General features: G+C 41.6%; 1 protein-coding gene across 2 annotated transcripts in view; it reads right to left on the reverse strand.

Annotated features, from left to right (window-relative positions):
• Positions 1-16,157, reverse strand: part of ATF7IP2 (activating transcription factor 7 interacting protein 2) — a 116,982-nt gene extending 100,825 nt beyond the window's left edge. The window contains exon 1 of one of the 2 annotated variants that reach the window (XM_070411562.1): positions 16,078-16,157. The gene's annotated coding sequence lies outside the window, so the exon portion shown is untranslated. The remainder of the gene's footprint in view (positions 1-16,077) is intronic. The other variant, XM_070411561.1, reaches the window with a different exon arrangement.
• Between the last annotated feature and the right edge of the window lie 3,991 nt (positions 16,158-20,148).

Raw genomic sequence — 20,148 nt, forward strand, 5'->3', positions numbered from 1 at the left:
TGGTCACTCCTAACTGCCCCCCATACCAGCCTGGTCACCCCTTACTGCCCCCCTGCCAGCCTGGTCGCTCCCAACTTCCCCCTCTGCTGGCCTGGTCATCCTTCACTGCCCCCCCCCCCCCCAGCCTGTTCACCCCGAAATGCCCCTCCTGCCAGCCTGGATGCCCCAACCTGTCCCACTCTGCTGGCCTGGTCACCCCAACTGTGCCTCCTGCCAGTCTGGTCACCCCACACGGCCCCGCCCGCTGGCTTCATCACCCCTCAGAGTCTGCTGTTCAATCGTTTGGTTGTCCCTCACTAACCCCCCTGCCAGCTTGGTCATAGGCAGCCATCTTGTGAGGGCATGAGAGTAAATTTGCATATTACCTCTTTATTATGTAGTATTTAAAGCCTTAATATTTAGAGTGTTACAGCTGTCCCCTTCTCCCCGCATTTTCTGCCACCACCCGTTCCAGTCCTGCCCTAGGTTTTCATCACTCTACTGTCTGTGTCCATAGGTAAGATATTTGGTTAACCTCTTCCCACTTCCCCTCTCCCCACTTCCCTCTGACACTCATCAGTCTGTTCCCTGCTACCATGCCATTCTACGTTATTCACCAGTTCATTTTGTTCATTAGACTTCTTGTTCGTTTATTTTGAATTTTAGATTCAATTGTTGATAAATATTAATTTCCATTTTATTTTTCATTTTTAAGTCTCTTTTCCTTGTTTTTCTTTGTGTTCTTAAAATATATCCTTCAACATTTCATGTAATACTGGTTTGGTGGTAATGAACTCTTTTAGTTTTTTCTTGTTTGTGAAGCTCTTTATCTGACCCTCAATTCTAAATGAGAAATTTGCTAGATAAAGTAATTTTGGTTGAAGGTCCTAACTATTCATCACTTTGAATATTTCTTGCCACTCCCTTCTGGCCTGGCAAAGTTTCTGTTGAAAAATCAACTGACAGTCACATGGGCAATCTCTTGATAATTGCACATTTCTTTCACCAGAAAGGGGAAGTTTGCTGTCATCATTTCTTCAGAGGTTTTCAATGAATTGCTCTCTTTCTCTTCTCCTTCTGGTACCCCCATAAGGTGAATGTTGATACACTTGAAGTTGTCTTCAAATTTTTGGATTTTGTTTCTTCTGCTCTTCTGGTTTGGTATTTTTTGCATCCACATATTCCATATCATTGATTAGATTCTCAGAATCCTCTACTCTACTGTTGAATTCCTGTAAATGATTCTTTATTTCAGCAAGTGTAAGCTTAATTTCAGACCAGTCCTTTTATATGTCTTTGACATTCTAAGATCCTTGAAAGTCTCATGAAGATCCATGAGTAACCTTATAACCATGGTTTTAAACTCTGTGTTCAATAGTTTCCTTGCTTCCATTTCTTTCATTCGTGACATTACTCTTCACATTTTGGCTGCTTCCCTGTGTCTATTTCTATGTTACTAGGTAGAGCTGTTACGTCCCATGGAATTGGTAGAGTGGCCTTCTGTCATAGGTGTATTGTATGGCCCAATCACTCAGTCTCCTGAGTCACCCAAGCTGGGCACTCTAGGTGCACACCTGTGCAGTTTGCAGTCTTGTAGTTGAGCCTTGATTGCTGTTGGTGTCACTGGGAGGTGTTGACCTCCAGGCCAATTGACTGGGAATACCAAATAGGACTACAGTGGGGGAGCTGCTGTGCAAGAAACGCCACTATGAAGCAGGACTTGCTTCAGTGAGGCTTTGGTGCGTGCTAAGTCTGCCTCTTTAGTGTGTTACCTGTGGATGTATAGAATTGTAATCTGCTATTGTCAGAAGCTGTCCACTGGGTACACTGGCTGGGATCAGTCACTGCTTGGGGCCACCTGGTAGGAGTTACAGAGGATCTGCAGATGGCTGCTATTTGCTATTCGTATTGGGCTTGGAGGTGCCCAGGCGAGGCCCATATGTAAAGCAAGGCAGGCTGGTGCTAGTGTGGGACCTGGGACTTCTATTATTAGGTTCAGGGCACACTATCACCAGCTGTAGCTTATTTGAGAGATTTTAGCAAAGTCTGAAACTTGAGCCAGGACATGCCATTCATATGGAAAAAACCTGCTTCAAACAGCTTGGGTGGGGATGCAAATTGGATGGGGCAGGGTCTCAGGGAATCCCCAGGGTGGAGCAAATAGTGCGCTCCAGGATGATGGAGACGCATATATGGCTGCCAGTCAGCCCTGAGACAGGGGAGGTCACAGCACAGGAACGATGATCCCTGTGAGCCCCCTAGTGTGGGAGAAAGCTTATTCACCAAGTTCTTACCTCAATGCCAGATAATCCAGTCCCTCCCTGTTATGTGTCTGGGTCTCCCAAAGACACCTAGTGCTGGGGCACCTAGTAAGTTCATGCACCAGCCCTTCAAAATGAACAACTGGGACTCTAGCAGCCTCTGTGACCCTCAGACACAATGCCCTCTGGTTTTTAGAGCCCAACATTGAGCACTTCTCTTCCAAGCTCTAGAACTCTGGGCTGGGGGCTTGGAAGGCCGGGAAACCTTGCATCTCAAGAGCAGTCTCCGCAGAGACGATCTCCCTCATGATTAAAATAACGGCATACGTGGGTGTCATACCAGCCTGTTCAAAATCTTCGCCCCTGCTACCAGTTTTAATGCACTCTCTTATTCAGTTCTCTAGTTATAGGACTTCCATTCAGCCAGCTTTCAGATGGTTCAGAATAATGGTAGTTCTGTATTTTATTTTTACTTTTGATGTCATTGTGAGTCGCCGAGTACAGTCATTTACTTACCCTGCCGTTTCAGTTCTCTCTCTCCATTTGAACATCTATATAAACTTCAGGATCAGAATAACAATTTCTGCAAACAAGCCAGGTGAGACTTTGATAGGGATTGTGTTCAATCTGTAAATCAGTTTAAGGAGCACTGCTATCTTAATTCAATCAATTATTCTGACCCATGAATATGGGATGTCTTTCCATTTATTTAGATCGTTAACTTCTTTCAATATATTGTAGATTTAGAGTAAGTTTTACACATCCTTTTATACTATTATAAATCGAACTCCATTTTTGGGTTGTTCATTACAACTATGTGAAAATACAATAGCACTCTGAATATTGATCTTCTGTCATGCAACAATGCTGACCTTGTTTTTTATCTCTAAAGAGGTGTTTTTTGTAGATTCCTTATGACCTTCTACATATGAAATCATTCCATCTGTCAATAGTATTATTTTCTCCTTTCCAATCTTGGTACCTTCTATTCATATGCTTGTACAACTGTCGTATTCAATATAGAGTATAAGTGGCAAGAGTAGATGATCCTTGTCTTGTTACTGATATAGGGAGAAAACCTTCAGTCTTTAACCATTATATATGATATTAGAGGCCTGGTCCATGAGGTTCGTGAACTTGGGGGGAGGGGACGACTCAGCCTCACCTGCGCCCTCTCACAGTCCAGGACCCCTCGGGGAGCAGGCCTACGTGGGCAGACAGACATCCCCAAGGGGTCCTGAGCACTGCCGCAGAAGTGAGAGAGGGTCCCGTCACTGCTGCTGCTCTCATCAGCCACGAGCCCAGCTTCCGGCTGAGCAGCCCTCCCCCTGTGGCAGCCCAGTGACCACCAGGGGACAGCTCCTGCGTTAATTTTCTGCCCCTTGGTGGTCAGTGCGTGTCATAGCAACCAGTCATTCTGCCATTCAGTGGATTTGCCTGTTAGCCTTTCATTGTATAGGATTAGCTGTGAAATTTTTACTGATGCCCTTTATCATTTTAAGGAATTTCTAAGCAATACGTGCTTTGTTTAATGTTTTCATCATGAAGGAACTTTAATTTTAAACAGGAAATGCTTTTTCGGTATCTAGTAATATTACCATAGTAGAGGCCCATTGCAGGAAGATTCCTGCAAGAATATGGCTTCCTTGGGACTATTCCTGCAAGAATAGGGCTTCCTGCACCCGGAGAAAAGCAGAGTAGGAAGCAAAGCCTGCTGAGGAGGGCTTCGTTCCCTTCTCTGCTGCCTCGCTCCCTCCCGTCTCCGCTGCCTCGGCTCGGCTCCGTGTCCGCTGCCCTCGGCTCTGCTCCCGTCTCCGCTGTGTTGGCTCCCTCCCTTCACCACCACTTCGCTCCCTTCTGCAGCGCTTGGCTTCCTTCCACACTGTCTTCAGTCTTCTTTCCATGCCTGCATATGCAAATTAACTGCCATCTTTGTTGGGTTAATTTGCATACTCACTCTGCATGGCTGCTGGGCATAGTGGAGGAATGGTCAATTTGCATGTTTCTCATTTATTAGTGTAGATGTTCTTGCTCTCTATTCTATTAATATGGTACATCACAATAATGTATTTCTGGATGAAAAACCAACCTTGCATTCCTGAGATAAATCCCACTTGGTCATGATGTATAATCCTCTATGTTACTGAACTGGATTTTTTATTTTGTTGATTTTTATATCAATACTAGAGGCCCGGTGCATGAAATTTGTGCACGGGAGTGGGGGTGTCCCTCAGCCTGGCCTGCACCCTCTCGCAATCCAGGACCGCTGGCACCTATCTGCTGGCCTGCCTGCCTGCCTGATCACCAGTAACCACTCTGCCTGCCTGCCTGCCTGCCCCTAACAGCCTCTGCCTCAGCCCCCACCACCATGGCTTTGTCAGGAAGGAAGTCAGACGTCTGTAAGATGGCCGGTTGACCTGGTCTAATTAGCTTGTTACCCTTTTATTAGTATAGATGGATTAAACAGAATAGGATTGCTTAAAAGTGGGGGAGGCCTTTTTCAGCAGGAGGAGATGCTCTTGGCAGACAAAAACACATAATCCCTATATCTGGACTGATAGCCAGCCATATGCACTATACTGCCAAAGTGGTCATTAAAAAATTGAAGCACTTTCTTACATCTTACACCAAACAGCTGTTGCCCTTAAAACCCCTCCTCAGCCCCCACCTTAGGTTCTGCCTTTCTAGTTCACCCAGATTAGGTTCTGATTGGTCGGTTTCCATTCCAGTCAGCGTCAAAAGCTCTGCTTCCTAGGCAGCCATTGGCTCCTCGCAGTTCACCCAGATTTTGTTCTGACTGGTCGGTTTCTATGCCAGTCAGGATCTCCGGGCCTGATCAGAGAGGCGAGGCTGATCAGCATGCCCTGCGGAGGCCTGGAGAGAAAGAAAGGAAGAGCTACTGGCCAGGCCCGAAGAGAAAGAAAGAGGCCAGGGCTGATCAACAGCTGCCACGGAGGCTATGGATCAGACCATGCTTCTCTCTCCGGACCTGATCCTCAGGCCCCCTCAGCAGTCAGTGCTGGGTCCCTGCGACCAAGCCACAGCAAGCCAGGACTGACTGCAGGACTGACTCCAGTCGGTCAAGCCTTCGGTCGTTTTGGATGTTACAGACCCTGGGTTTTTATATATTAGGATAAGTAGTCATGGATAACCCAACTCCTCTTCCAAGATGTCCTACTGAACTGATATCCCAGTAGAAGGGAGAACAACGATTGAAGCTGTTAAAAATGATGGAGAATAACAGAAATTTCAAGATTTTGCTTATTGTTGCTAATGCTCCCAGGCATCTTCCTTTTACTGATGACATTCACCCCAATAGAAAAATGGCATTTCTCCCTCTAAACACCACCTTTTGATCCAACCAACAGATCAGGGAATCTTAGCAGCTTTTAAGATCTAATACTTGAAGAGGACCTTTGCCCTGGTTATTGTTGCAACTGAGGAAGACACTGATGCAATTCTGGAAGAATTACAACACCTATGACTGCATCAAGAACCTTGCTTGAGCTTGGGGTGATGACACCAAGAAGTATACTAATGGCATCCGAAAGGCATTCAAGAAGTTCGTCCATGACTTCAAAGAATTTGCCAAAAAAGAGGTTGCAAAAATTAATAATGCTATGCTTGAGATGGCAAACAGCTTTAACCTGGCTGTGGATGAGGATGACATTGAGGAGCTCCTAGAGGTGGTTCCTGAGGAATTGTTTGAGTTGTTGTTGGAACTAGAACAGAAATGTATAACTAAAGAAGAGAAAAGGAAACCGTAGGAAGGAAAAAAAATGCCCCTAAGAAAATTCAAAACAGAAGTTTTTGCAGATCTCAATAAGCTCTTTAAAAAGTTTAAAAATACAAATTCTCGAACTTAAAGGTTTTCATTTATAGAGAGGAATGTTCTTGGTGAATTATCTGCTTATAAGCAAATCTATGATGAAGAAACAAACCAAGGAAATCACCAAGGACATATTTCTGAAGATTGCCACCTCTTCAAGAAGAGCCTCAGGCACGTGCTTCAGGAGGTATTTCAAAGAAAGCATTATCATAGAAGATGACAGCTGCACTGATGTTACTTCCCCTCATGAAGATATTGATGATCATGACCCTGTGTAGGCCTAGGCTAATGCATGTGCTTTGTGTCTTTGCTTAAGTTTAAAAAAAAATAAAAAAGACTGTAGTCTAAGAATACAAAGAAAATATTTTTGTACAATATGTTTATTGTAGAAAATTGTTACAAATTAAAATATTTTAAAAATTAGTTTGTAAAATAAATAAGTTACAGATAAGCTAAGGTTAAATTATTTTTTTAAATTTTAAATAAATTTAGTATAGCCCAAGTTTATATTGTTTATAAAGTCTACAGTAGTACACAATAATATTTTAGGCAATCACATTCATTCACCACTCACTCGCTAAATCACCCAGAGCAACTTCCATTCCTACAAGCTTCATTCATGGTAAGTGCTCTACATAGGCATACTATTTTTTCTTTTATAATGTATTTTTATTATTCCTTTTCTATGTTTAGATACACAAATACAGTAAACCCTGGATGTTGTAGACCAGGGGTCCTTAAACTACGGCACGCGGGCCACATGCAAATACAAATATTGTATTTGTTCCCGTTTTGTTTTTTTTACTTCAAAATAAGATATGTGCAGTGTGCATAGGAATTTGTTCATAGTTTTTTTTAAAACTATAGTCCGGCCCTCCAACAGTCTGAGGGACAGTGAATTGGCCTCTGTTTAAAAAGTTTGAGGACCCCTGTTGTAGACCTTGATTTAACACGTTAAGCACCAAGCCTGTTTCTGTTTAGCCCACGATATCTGATTTCACCAATATGCTGGCAGCACCAGTGACTGACTGGTCTGGACAGAATGTACAGTGTCAGTCACCGGTGACTGACATGGCGCTTAACGTGTTAATGGACTTCTGATTTAATGGACAAAATTTCCAGTACATATGTCATGTGAAAATTAACACCCTGTTAATTTTTAAGTGCTTTTAACCAAAATTTGGGTATAATTAAATTAACAGGTTATTTTTGTTATTAATTTACCATTATTTTTAACAAATTTTAGAGAGTAGGCCATATGTTGGAAAAAAAAACTCGAGTCATTTCACTAACATATATAAACATTACTTATCTACAACTATAGTCCATATACTGAAATCCAAGAGTCACAACTTGTAAACAATGTTTGGCTAATGATTATCACATGATCATACCACATCGCCTGCAGTAATTGGTTCTGTTGTCACATGGCATGGCTTTCTGCAGCAGTTTTAATCCCTCCAAACCAATGTTAGACTGTGCTAAGTAATGTTCCAGCCATGCGCATTCGTTTACTCAAAGTGATTGGTGAATGCATGCATTTATTAGACTTATTCAGCATAAATTTAAAATGCTATAATATATAAAACTTTTCTGGGAAATGAAACTTTTCCTACATACTTAATTTTAATTATACAAACATGTCTACATAAGTAAAAGCAGGTTAATTAATTTGTCAATTTTTTAACATACACATTCGGAAAACCTACTTTGGGTTTTAATGGACACCCCTTCACCCAAATTAGTCCATAATCTCAAGGTCTTACTGTACTTATTGTGTTATAATGTATAGAGTATTTCGTACAGTAATATACTGTACAAGTTTCTAGCCTAGGAGCAATAGGCTATACCCATGGTCTGCAAACTGCAGCTCGCGAGCCACATGCGGCTCTTTGGCCCCTTGAGTGTGGCTCTTCCACAAAATACCAGGTGCGGGCACGCATGTACAGTGCAATTGAAACTTCATGGCCCATGCGCAGAAGTTGGTATTTTGTGGAAGAGCCACACTCAAGGGGCCAAAGAGCCGCAAGTGGCTCGTGAGCCGCGGTTTGCTGGGCCGCAGTTTGCCAACCACTGGGCTATACCATACAGCCTGTGTAGTAGGCTATGCCATCTAGGCTTCTGTAAGTTCACTCGATGTCTGCAGTCACAGGATCACCTAAGGATGCATGTCTAAGAATGTATCCACTGTTAAACATTGAACAACTCATGTCTATAATCTCATTTTCTCAATTTGTATCGTATCAATCTTTTAAAATACAAAACTACTTTATTCCTGGAATAAATCTCAGTCATGATATGCCTTATTTTCCATGTTCCTGCATTCAATTTGCTAGCATTTTATTTAGGGTTTCTGTATTGATGTTACGAGAAAGATGACTGTAAAATCCCTTTAGAAGTTTTGATATCAAGGCTATGCTGGCCTCATAAGAGAAACTGGAAAGTCTTTTTACCATCATCCAAAGAGTTTGTGTTTGCAAATGTAGTTATTCGTCCTTAAAAGTTAGAAATAATTCACTATGCCATCTGGATTTGTAGTTCACTTAGTGGTAAATATCTTTAATTATGATTGAATTTTAAAAAACAGGTACAGACCATTTCCTTCTGCTATTTTTTGTTAATTTTAGTTGGTTTTCCACTTCAGGACAGTATCAAACTTTTGTTTTAAAATATATTTTATTGTTGTTGTTTTTTTTACAGAGAGGAAGAGAGAGGGATAGAGAGCCAGGAACATTGATGATGAGAGAGAAACATCGATCAGCTCCCTTCTGCATACCCGCCACTGGGGATGTGCCTGCAACCAAGATACATGCCCTTGACTGGAATCGACCCTGGGACTCTTCAGTCCGCAGGCCAACGCTCTATCCACTGAGCCAAAACAGTTAAGGCAGTATCAAACTTTTCAATAGGACTTCAAATTTATAAAGAGTTTTCAAGTATCTCTAATATCTGTAATTATGCAAGATTCGTAGTGCTCTTTTTATTCTTGATGAGTTTTTCTATTTTTCTTGATCATAATTACTATAAATTTACCCATTTAGTCAAATACTTTCAAAGAACTGATTTTTGGCTTTGCTTACTTTATATCATATATAGTGTTCCCTCTCATCATTTCCTGTTAATATTATAATTCCATTGGGCTTGATTTGTTTTTCTAGTTCCAGCTTGCGATGAAATCTCAGTTGTTCAATTTTCAGTCCTTTTTCTAATTTTGCATTTAAAATCCTGCTGTAGTTGAATTCCACAAATTCTGATAAGCTCTCTCGTAATTACCATAGTTTAAATGTTTTCTAACTTCCATTGTAATTTCTTCTGTCATCTGTAGGTTATTTAGAAATATATTAATTTCCAGGAGATTTCCTACACTTTTGTTGTTGAAAATTAGCTTAATTCCACTGTAGTCAGAATATTCTCTGAATGATTTTAATCCTATAATATTTGTTGACACTAGCTTCATGGTCAATTTTTCCAAAAGCTCTATATAGATGAACAGATGCAGTGTATGTCAATGACTATTTCTAATTTCTTAGTTGTGCTGCTCACAATCTTCCAGCTATTAAATATGAATGTTAAGGGTGACCTACTATGACTGTAGATTCATCTACTTCTTTTAATTCAATCACTGGGATGGTGTTTTGTTGTTGTTGTTGTTGTTGTTTTTTTTCCTTATATAGCTTGAAGCTCTGAGTGCATGATTTTCTTCTATTCCTGGTAGTGGATGGGTATTTCTCATTACAAAATGGCTATCTCTAGTAATGCTTCTTGCTTAGATAGTACCTTAATGCATTACAAACATGAAATAAAGGGCAATTCTTGTTCTATTTTTCTAAAATCCAAGGAACAAAATTTTTTTACTTTTTCTAAAAAAAGTAAAAACTAAAAAAAGAAAACTTGGATCTAAGCTAGGTTCTATTAACTTATTCAAGCAAACAGTTCAGAGTCAGTATTTGAACTCACAATCTTAAGACTCAAAGAAATCTCATAACACAAGTACAAATCAGGTAAGGTATTAAGAGACTGGTTTACCTTAAGGGGTATATAATGGTCCACAAAGTGACAAAACTTGACCAATCTGAGTCAGGAAGACAAGCTCATAATGAGCATGATTTAATCCTTAGGGTGGTCTAAATATGGACCAACAGCATCAGCATCTTCTAATTGCTAGTAGGGTATTGCCTTTACTTCAGAAAAATTTTATCAGTGTAATCCTATCCTATATAATAAAGGCGTAGTATTCAAATTGTCCCCTCGACTGGGAGTTGTCCTGAAAAGGAAAATGGGGGCAGAGGGGGTTGGGGGGACTTGCAACCTAGTTCAGTATCTGGTTAAAACTGTAGTCTCATTTCCCCACTCTCACTGACTTGGACAGAGCTGCACACTCTAACCCCAGGGCCCCGCCACAGCTGACTTGGGCGGAGCTGTGGAGCATGCCCCCAAGGACCCGCCAACACTGACTTGGGCGGAGCTGCGGGGACCCTTAGGGGCCTGCCACAGGAGGATATATAGGTCAGAGCCTCTCCACGAGTTCAGTTTAAGCTTTGGGCCTCTAGTAGCGTATAATAAAGCAATATAAAATGCTCATAATGAAATATAGTTGTTTGTCAGCACTCAATGCCTAGTTACAATCACTTTTAAATAATTAAAACTTGGTGTTTTTTTTTAGATCTCAGGGTATTTTTTCTCTAATCCTTGCCCAAGGGAATATTCTTATTGATTTTTAGAGAGACAGAGAGGGAGGGGAGCAAGAGAAACATTGATATTAGAGAGAAACATCAATACAATTCCTTCCATTCTCATGCCAAACTGGATGGAACCAGAAACCTATGTGCCTGACCAGAAATTGAATCCGCAACCTTTTGGTGTACAGATGGTGCACCAACCATCTGAGCCACCAAGACTAAATCTCAGTATTTTTAACTAGTTCACATTCATATTTCTAGAGTGACAAATTTTAGCCATTATCTATCAAGTTCCTCTAGAGATTAGGTTTTAACTCTTTTCTACATCCTATACTCCTTTGCATCACATTCGTGATTAAATCAATACTTAAGTTGTAATAGGCAAATATCTATATACTAATGGCCTGGTGCACAAATTTGTGCACATTGAAAGGAAATTAATTAGAAGAAATATTTTAATATCACTATTCACCCTTTCTCTGTAATGGAAGTGTCAGAGATTGAAGAAAATTCGTAAAATGTATACGAAAATAATACACAAATTGATTAATAAACAACAGGATATAACAACAAAGACATGATATAAAAACAAAAACGATATAAAAACAACATTGATAAAAACAATGACTGATAAATTGATTAAACTTATTCTAACACTGAGGCCAGTGTCAGAGGGGGAAAAATCAATTCTTGGAATCAGAATCTCTCCTCCGTAGGTTCTGTTAATACTTCAGCTTCAATTATGTTAGGTCTTTTCATAAAAAATCTAGTACAAAGACTCTATTTACTATTAAGATTTCTCAGTAGCATGATGATCGCACCTACTTTCAATTCTAATTTATGACATGGCATTCCCAAAGGAGTAATACTTTTAAGAAATTCGATGGGAAAATTTTCCTTTTCAGCATCATCCGTTGAATCTAGTATTATTGTCGATTACACTGTCGTCCCTGAGTCTTAATGCAATATCTGTTCCCCAGCCTTTTTCACCATCTGGGAAAAGAATAGGATACGTCATTGCACCTAATGTAAGGAGAAGGATACTTGTTTAATTTTAGCGGCATTTGAATTATTGGGATCTGGTTTACAATGAATGAGCAAGTCCCTTTCAAAAGGAGGTCCTCCATCTTCACTTCTGAATATGATGGCAACTTCCATTACATGGGGATAATTATATCTACCCGGGTCATTATTACAATCATATTTAATTGCCATTGTTACTTCTGTGAGATGCCACCACTTTCTTTCAGCTTCAGAATGTCAACAAAAACAACCAAATTCACAATCAACAATGACATCAAAACACAAGCCCGTGCAATTGGTGCCAGCGAAAGCTTTGTATGTATCACGCATGAGTGAGTCAACGTAGCCTTTTATATAGAACAAACTTGCTTAATTAAACCTGCTTTCTGACGTAGCTAAACTTTTTCCAGCCCAGTGAAGCACCCCAACTTCTCGTTCAGGTAATTGTCAGCAACAGAGCAGTAAATATCAACATGAAGCACATTATTATTGTAGATCACACAGGGAGAACAAAGGGTAAAACATTTAACTGCAGCAGTGTTTCACTATATTCTGCGCAATGAGAAAACCGTAAGTCATTTTCAAGGTCCACCATTTCTTACTTCTTTTCATTTGGGTCAAGTTTCTAAGCGTTCTAAATCTCCATTTTCCAGTTAATAAAAAGCAAATAGGATTCTACCAAGTCTCCTATCTACCTACTCCAGGACTTCTGTGAGGATCAAATGAGATGAGGCACGGGAAAATGCTTCACAGACATTCGTTTACAGTGTAAAGTGTTTCCATCTGAGGCTAGTCGTCACTTGGGAGAAGCCAGGTGTTGCTACTTGATGTCATTACCCGGAAGGTTGGACACTTAGCCTACTAGCCTTTCATATTAGCCTAGCACAGTGGTTCTCAACCTTGACTGCACATTAGAATCACCTAGGAATCTTTTTTAAATCCTGATTTCTGGGCCTCATCCTCTGGAAATTCTTTCTTTGTTACTAATGTTGTGGCTCCGCCCCATAACAAAGAAACAGAATTTCTGGAGGATGGGGCCCAGAAATCAGGATTTTAAAGATTCCCAGGTGTTTCTAATGTGCAGCCAAGGTTGAGAACTAGTGGCCTAGCATATTAGCTACCTGTGGAGAGTGGGCCTAAGGACATCCTTAGGACATCCCCTGAGGGCTCCCAGACTGTGAGAGGGGGCAGGCCAGGCTGAGGAATCCCCCCCCCTACAAGTGCACGAATTTTTGTGCACCGAGCCTCTAGTACATATATACATATACTGTCCAACTGCCAGTTTAGGCCCAATCCCTGCAGTTGGACATCCAACAGCTGGACAGCTCTCTTGCAATACAGGACCGCTCACCTGCCTGCCTGCCTGCCTGCTCAGTTCGGGTCATAGCAACCGGTCTTTCCATCATAATGGTCGCTTAAGCTTTTATATATATAGATGCTTAAATGAATACTTGACATAAAAATAATCCTCTGGAAAGCCACCAAGGGTTATTCTTTCCTTAATAAAAAGTATCAGAAAAGGCCTCAACAGCTTTTGCTATAGCTTTTCTATGTCAACAGCACTATACACAATAGAGCCTCAAAGGTGTACTATGGTACCACATTTAGTAGATACATACAGTGTCTCTGTTAAAGTGGGCAAATAGACATGAGCTATGAGAGGTAGGTAGGCCTAGAGGAGATATGTGAGAGATCTGACATACCAGGACTAATCATAAATACCCACAAACAACAAAGAAAACCACAACAGACCCAAGAATGACAGAGGGGCAGACTTGAAACCTCTTCCAAGATGTGGTCTGATAGCACAGCACATTATCTGCGTAGGGCAGCCTTGAAGGTTCTTGCCAAGGGGCATTCCAGCCAGGGGTATAAATCTTCTGAAATCCCAAGTAAGCGGGGCAGTTGGTTCTTTCAGCCAGCTGAGCTGCCCACTCAGACTATCTAAATGGATTCCTTTTCTGGAAATAAAACTCTTGCCTGCTTTTGCTATTTGTTGTCTTTTGTTTGAATTCTTTCCTACAAGCAAGGCAAGAAACTATACCAGAGAGGCCACCTCTAACATCGCTATATAATTAATGATTTAGAAAGATCCCTCAATCCTTAGAAATTTAATTAGTTCAAAAATTCAAATTATACCTGACCTCCCCAGAGAATGGTGGTGATTTCTCCTAGTTATTGCCTGACTACAATCTGTTCTATTTAGACTGGTAAAGTTAAAGAGGGATAGAAGTTACCTGAGACTACAGTAATGCATTTTAGAGATAGGGATTGAAGTTTAATAAAGACTCAGAGAAAGTAAAAGTATTTAATTTAAAATATATGAGAGAATGATAAGAATATGGCTATTTGTATTTTATATGTAATATAATCTCACTCAATTTAATGAGAAAAAATCTTGTGTATTTTTTAAATTTTTGTATTGATTTCAGAGAGGAAGGGAGAGGGAGAGAAACATTAATGATGATAATCACTGATTGGCTGCCTCCTGCAAGCCCCCTACTGGGCATTGAGCCGGCAATGGGGACATGTGCCCTTGACCAGAATTGAACCCGGTATCCTTCAGTCTGTAGCCAGATTCTCCATGCTCTGAGGCAAACCAGCTAGGGCTTGTGCATTTAAAGTTATAATTTATTTTCATTTTTATCAACTATCCAATATATTATTTAAAATTTGATCACATCAACTGAAGAAATAAATTTCATCTGTGCACACCCACTATAAGAGAACTACATGATATGCACAGGCAAAATGCAGGGATGGTGCAATATTTTCATACCAGAATTAAAGATATTAAGTATCAGATAGTATAATGGAGCTGAGGGCTGAGGTAAAGTACAAGGGTCAATAAGGTAAGCAGAGCAGATACTGGTGTATCTAAGTACACCAGTTCTTAAAAGACTCAAAAGCATTTCCAAGAAGACACTGTTCATCCATTTCTGCCAAGGCAGAAGACTGAGAATTAAGGAACATTAATTTGATTAGGGTCAGATTCAGCATTTGTAAAAAATGAAGGGTAAACTAAGGCGGCATAAATCACAAAAGCTTAATTCATTGTAATCAGTCCTTCATTCAGATGCTTAATTTTTGCATTTTAAATAGCTTTCCTGTGAGATAAATTATCTTGAATATTCTTCCCCATTTGTCTTGCAAATAGTTCCGTTACAGGTCATTTAAGTGAATATAGAACAAAATCATAATGAAAAGGGTAGTTAAGTCCCAATCTAAAAAATCAGTCTATTTAAGTGTATATAATATAATTCTTCTAGATCTTGACCACGCGTCAGTGTCTCACCAGACACCCAATCTGTTGGTGCCTTGATCTTGGGACTTGGGGCCTCCAGAACTACGAGAAATAGATTTAGGTTGTGTAACAGCCAAAACAAAACCTAGCTTGTCATAAAGCAACCTGTGCTGGCTTAAAGAAACTTCACCCTCAACATAGTAACGTGGAAAAGTGGAAGTCAAGTTTTCAAGTATAGCAAGGTTTTCGAGAGACAAAACAAAAAGAATGGTTTCCTCTGTCCCGGACCCTTCCTGAACTTGCCCAAACTGGGGTAAAGTAGGTGGGGAAGGGACCATAAAAAGGATGGTCTTTTTAACCCCCCTACCCCCTAATTTACAAACATGGACTTCAATGTTGAAGAAAGACTATCTTTGCCTGTACCCAGCTTTCAATGTTAAATTATAGCAGCTCAACAGGTGCAGACTCCACGGTTGTGCTCCAGGTTGTTACATTAACAAAGGCATCTTGCTCGGGATTGTATGTTATTCCTCACCACACGCATCGAGCAACGCCTCCTCACCACCCGGTGAGATCCAGCTAACTGTCCCGGCACCAGGTTCTGATTAACACTCAAGGAAACTGGGTAACTGATGACCAACACAGGCTGGGGGACTCCATTTCATCCATTAGCGCCTAAAAGTAGTAGACCGATGCAGACCAAAGCTTTACTTACCCGACAAGTAGGAAACCCTGAGGCAAAGTCCCTCCGCGGCCCCGACTCTCGCGCCGGACGCTCCAGCCGGAGCCCAACACCGCTCCCCCTTAACCCGCCGCCGGCTCGAAAGGTGGGTGTAGACGCATCCTTTCGCCCTTCACGGAGTCTTCTCGGCCAGCTCGGACCCCAGCGCCTCCGTGAGCGCCTCCGTGAGCGCCTCCCCGAGCGCCTCTCGGCCAGCGGAGCCCCGACCGCCCTTTGCTCGCGCAGCGCGCCGAGTCCTCGACCGGCCCGGCCCGGCCCTCAGAGACACTCGCGGTCCCCGCGAAACTGCCAAACAGACGACCGGGCCAACCGCCACTCACCCGATCCTCTGGTCCGGTCCCACGTACCCACCACAGCGCCCTCCGAGCGGCCGTTGCTCACCCCACTGCCGCTTCCAACCGCCACCGCCGCGCACTGAAACGCTGCCGAGGGGGCTGCGCAGAGGTAAGCCTCTGGGGCCCACCCCTCTGGACTCCGGCCAATGGCAGCACGAACGCGCGCCAGCCCGGCCAATCAGAGACGATCAGATGGAGTGGGCGGGGAGAAAGCGGGCCCCGAGATGGAAGTTGCCTGAGGGGCCGGCCAGTTCTGGTAGCTGAGGGCTTTTTCCCATCAGCCCTTTGGGCCTAACGGCCGAGTGGAGCGACCAGGTGCCCGGAGCTGATTTGAGGAGATTCCAGGGACGGTTAGAAAGATTTTCCGAAAATCACTGATGAACTTTTACAAAAAGCCGCCAGCTGGCCGCAGCTTGTCAATTCGAATTTTTAAAGTATTGCATGTAAGTGTCACATGTCTTTTTTTTTAAAATACATTTTTATTGATTTCAGAGAGGAAGTGAGAGGAAGAGAGAGAAACATCAATGATGAGAGAGAATCATGATGGGCTCAACCTCCTGCACAACCCACACTGGGGATCCAGCCCGCAGCCTGGGCATGTGCCCTGACCCCGAATGCGGCCATAACCTCCTGTTCTCAGGTGGGAGCTCGACCACTGGGCCAGGCTGGCCGGTCTAAATATCACATTCCTTGATTATGGAGTTTTTTGATAACTCCTTAAACTTTGTGGTCCAGGCCCAGTTTTGTTTTGTTGAGTTTCCTACATTGTTTTGTCGTGTTGAGTTTCCTACATTGTTTTGTGGTATTGTTTCTTACATTGTTTTGTTGAGTTTCCTACATTGTTTTGCTGTGTTGAGTTTCCTACTTTGTTTTGTCTCCTACATTGTTTTTGTTGAGTTTCCTACATTGCCCGAGGGACTCGCCTCACTAGGCCTCATCAGAGTTCATGAGACCCACTCTGCCGCCTCGCCATCTCCCTCTTGGTGATTATCAGGCTCTATGTCAGCGGTTCTCAACCTTGGCTGCACATTAGAATCACCTGGGAATCTTTTTTAAAATCCTGACTTCTGGGCCTCATCCTCCGGAAATTCTGTTTCTTTGTTACTAATGTTGTGGCCGCCACCCCATAACAAAGACACATAATTTCCGGAGGATGAGGCCCAGAAATCAGGATTTTAAAAAAGATTCCCAGGTGATTCTAGTGTGCAGCCAAGGTTGAGAACCACTGCTCTATGTAGTGACTGAGTACTCTCTGTGCTACATGCAGAAATTATAACCATCTACAGTGGGGCCTTGACTTAGGAGTTTCATTCGTTCGGTGACCGAGCTCGTTAAGGAGCTCGTTAACTCAAATTACTCTATCAACTCAATGCAAAAAATCGGGCCAAGAGACAGCTGGTATCTCAAAAAACTCATTAGTCGGGACACTCGTAAGTCAAGGCCCCACTGTACTTCGATAAAGCCCTCCTATCACGGAAGGTACAGCTGCCTGCCCTGTACTGCTAATTACTAGTTACAAGAAAAATGAGACAAGGCCAGGAAATCTAGAAGTCTAGGTCGGTAACAGAATAAGAGACTCCAACCCAGTGCGTTGCCAAAATATGGTCCAGGGGGTCTGCAAGGTCAATACTATTTTCCTCAGAGTAGGAAGATATTTGCCTCTCTCATTCTCATAGTCTCAGGAGTGTTCTATAGAATTTTCCAGAATGTGAGAATCTGGGTGTCTTTAACACCAAGGAAATGGGCAAAATTGTAAAACAATGCCAATCTTCGCATAATTTTTTATTTAGGAATATCATTGAAGGGTATACATAGGGTTGCCAACAGAGAGATGACGTGGGAGGGAGTGGAAGGCAATTACATTTGACCTTTGGGCAACAGGGGTTTGAACTATGTAGGTCCATTTATATGCAGATTTTTTTCAATTGACCAGTTTAGTTGACCCAGCATTTCAAACCTGAGTTGTTCAAGGGTAAACCCCCTGTTGGGAATCCATATTGCTCTTCAACTGAACAGGAGGTGGGCACCCCAACCCCTGAGTTGTTCAAGGGTCAAAAGAAAAATTGGAGCCAGATAAGGAATTTGCACTTCACTTAATCAATAGTAAATAGCCTTTAGAAATCTCATGTGTATTTAGGGTAATAGGATATCTTGTGTGTCATTTTAATAATCGTAATAATTAAAATTTACTGAGCATTATGTTAACCAAGTTCATTGCATGCAATATTTTAAATTTATTTCCACATTTGAAGTTGGACAATCTTTATTGGAAGCCATGGTAGGTTACTTAATTAGCCACGTCTTGAGCAAATTAGGCTACCTCTTAGAGCAGGGGTCCTCAAACTTTTTAAACAGGGGGCCAGTTCACTGTCCCTCAGACCGTTGGAGGGCCGGACTATAGTTTAAAAAAAAACTATGAACAAATTCCTATGCACACTGCACATATCTTATTTTGAAGTAAAACAGCAAAATGGGAACAAATACAATATTTGTATTTGCATGTGGCCCGTGGGCGGTAGTTTGAGGACCCCTGTCTTAGAGCCACAGTGATTTATCTTTAAAACATATCGACAATAATATATAATTTATTGAGTTCCTGGCACTGAGCTAAGCACTTATCCAATTTATTTCAATGAATTTCATAACACACTACATGAAGTATTGCAAAGTCAATTTGGTATTTTATTTTTTTCAAAGAAATACATGAGCCTGGCCAGTGATTCAGTGATTGAGCATCAATCCATGAACCAGGAGGTTCAGTTAGATTTCCAGCCAGGGCACATGTCCAGGTTTCAGGCTCAATCCCCAGTAGGGGGCATGCAGGAGGCAGCTGTTAGGTGATTCTCTCTCATCATTGATGGTTCTATCTCTCCCTTCCTCTCTCTGTAATCAATAAAAACATTTTTTTAAAAGGAAAAAAAAGAAATAAATGGGTAACAGATACAACATCTTATATACATACTAGAGGCCTGATTCACAAAATTTGTGCAACAGTAGCCCTTCCTTCCCCCCGGCTTCCCTCTGGCACCGGGGACCGGGGTTCCCTCACAGCCCTGGCTTCATCTGGAAGGACATCTGGTCTAATTAGCATATTATGCTTTTATTATTATAGATTTCCAGACTTGTAGTAGACACTTGGTAACTATTATTATTAAAATTTATAAAGCTAAGTAACATGAATGATCTTGTTACAAATCTTGTAGCCTTTTGTATCAGAATGTTTGTTTTCTTCCAATGAGATTATGTTAGGAAGAATTTTGATTCCCATCATCTTTGTCCCCTGGTATTACTCTTATAGTTATGTTGCATTACATGGCAAAAGGGACTTTGTATATGTAATTAAGGTCACTAATTAGCTGATGTTAAGATAGAGGAATTAGTCTGGGTTTTCCAGGTGAGCCCAATTTAATCACATGAACCACTAAAGTCAGCGGTTCTCAACCTGTGGGTCGCGACCCCTTTGGCGGTACATATCAGATATTTACATTACGATTCATAACAGTAGCAACATTACAGTTATGAAGTAGCAACGAAAATAATTTTATGGTTGGGTCACAACATGAGGAACTGTATTTAAAGGGCCAAAAGGTTGAGAACCACTGACTAAAGTCAAAATAGTAAGTCATAGAGATTTAGCAGAAAGGAACTTCATAGACACTTGAAGCATGAGAAGGATTCAACCCATGGGTGTTGGCTTGTGCATAGAAGTATCCACATAGAAACCACACTCTAGAAATGAATTCTGCCCACGACCTGAGCAAGCCTGGAAGCAGATTCTTTCCCAGCCTTAAGAGACCCTAAACAAAGTTCCCAGCTGAGTCCACTGGGCTTCTGATTTATAGAACTATGAGATAATAAATGGGTGTTGTTTTAAGCCACTTTCTTGTTATTTAGTTATGGCAATAATAGAAAACTAATATTAGCATTCGTTCTCATACCCTTCTCAGCTCTCCTTAAGGCAGTGCTGGAATCCAGGGAACTACATTCCCCAGAGGCCCTAATGGCCAGTGCTCTGGATTTATTTACATTTTTCCAAGTGGGGTGCACTTCCTGAGA

The sequence above is a fragment of the Myotis yumanensis genome, unplaced genomic scaffold, assembly GCF_028538775.1.
Source record: "Myotis yumanensis isolate MYYU_CA2020_CCGP unplaced genomic scaffold, mMyoYum1.0.hap1 SCAF_4, whole genome shotgun sequence".
NCBI classification, from domain to species: Eukaryota; Metazoa; Chordata; class Mammalia; order Chiroptera; family Vespertilionidae; genus Myotis; species Myotis yumanensis.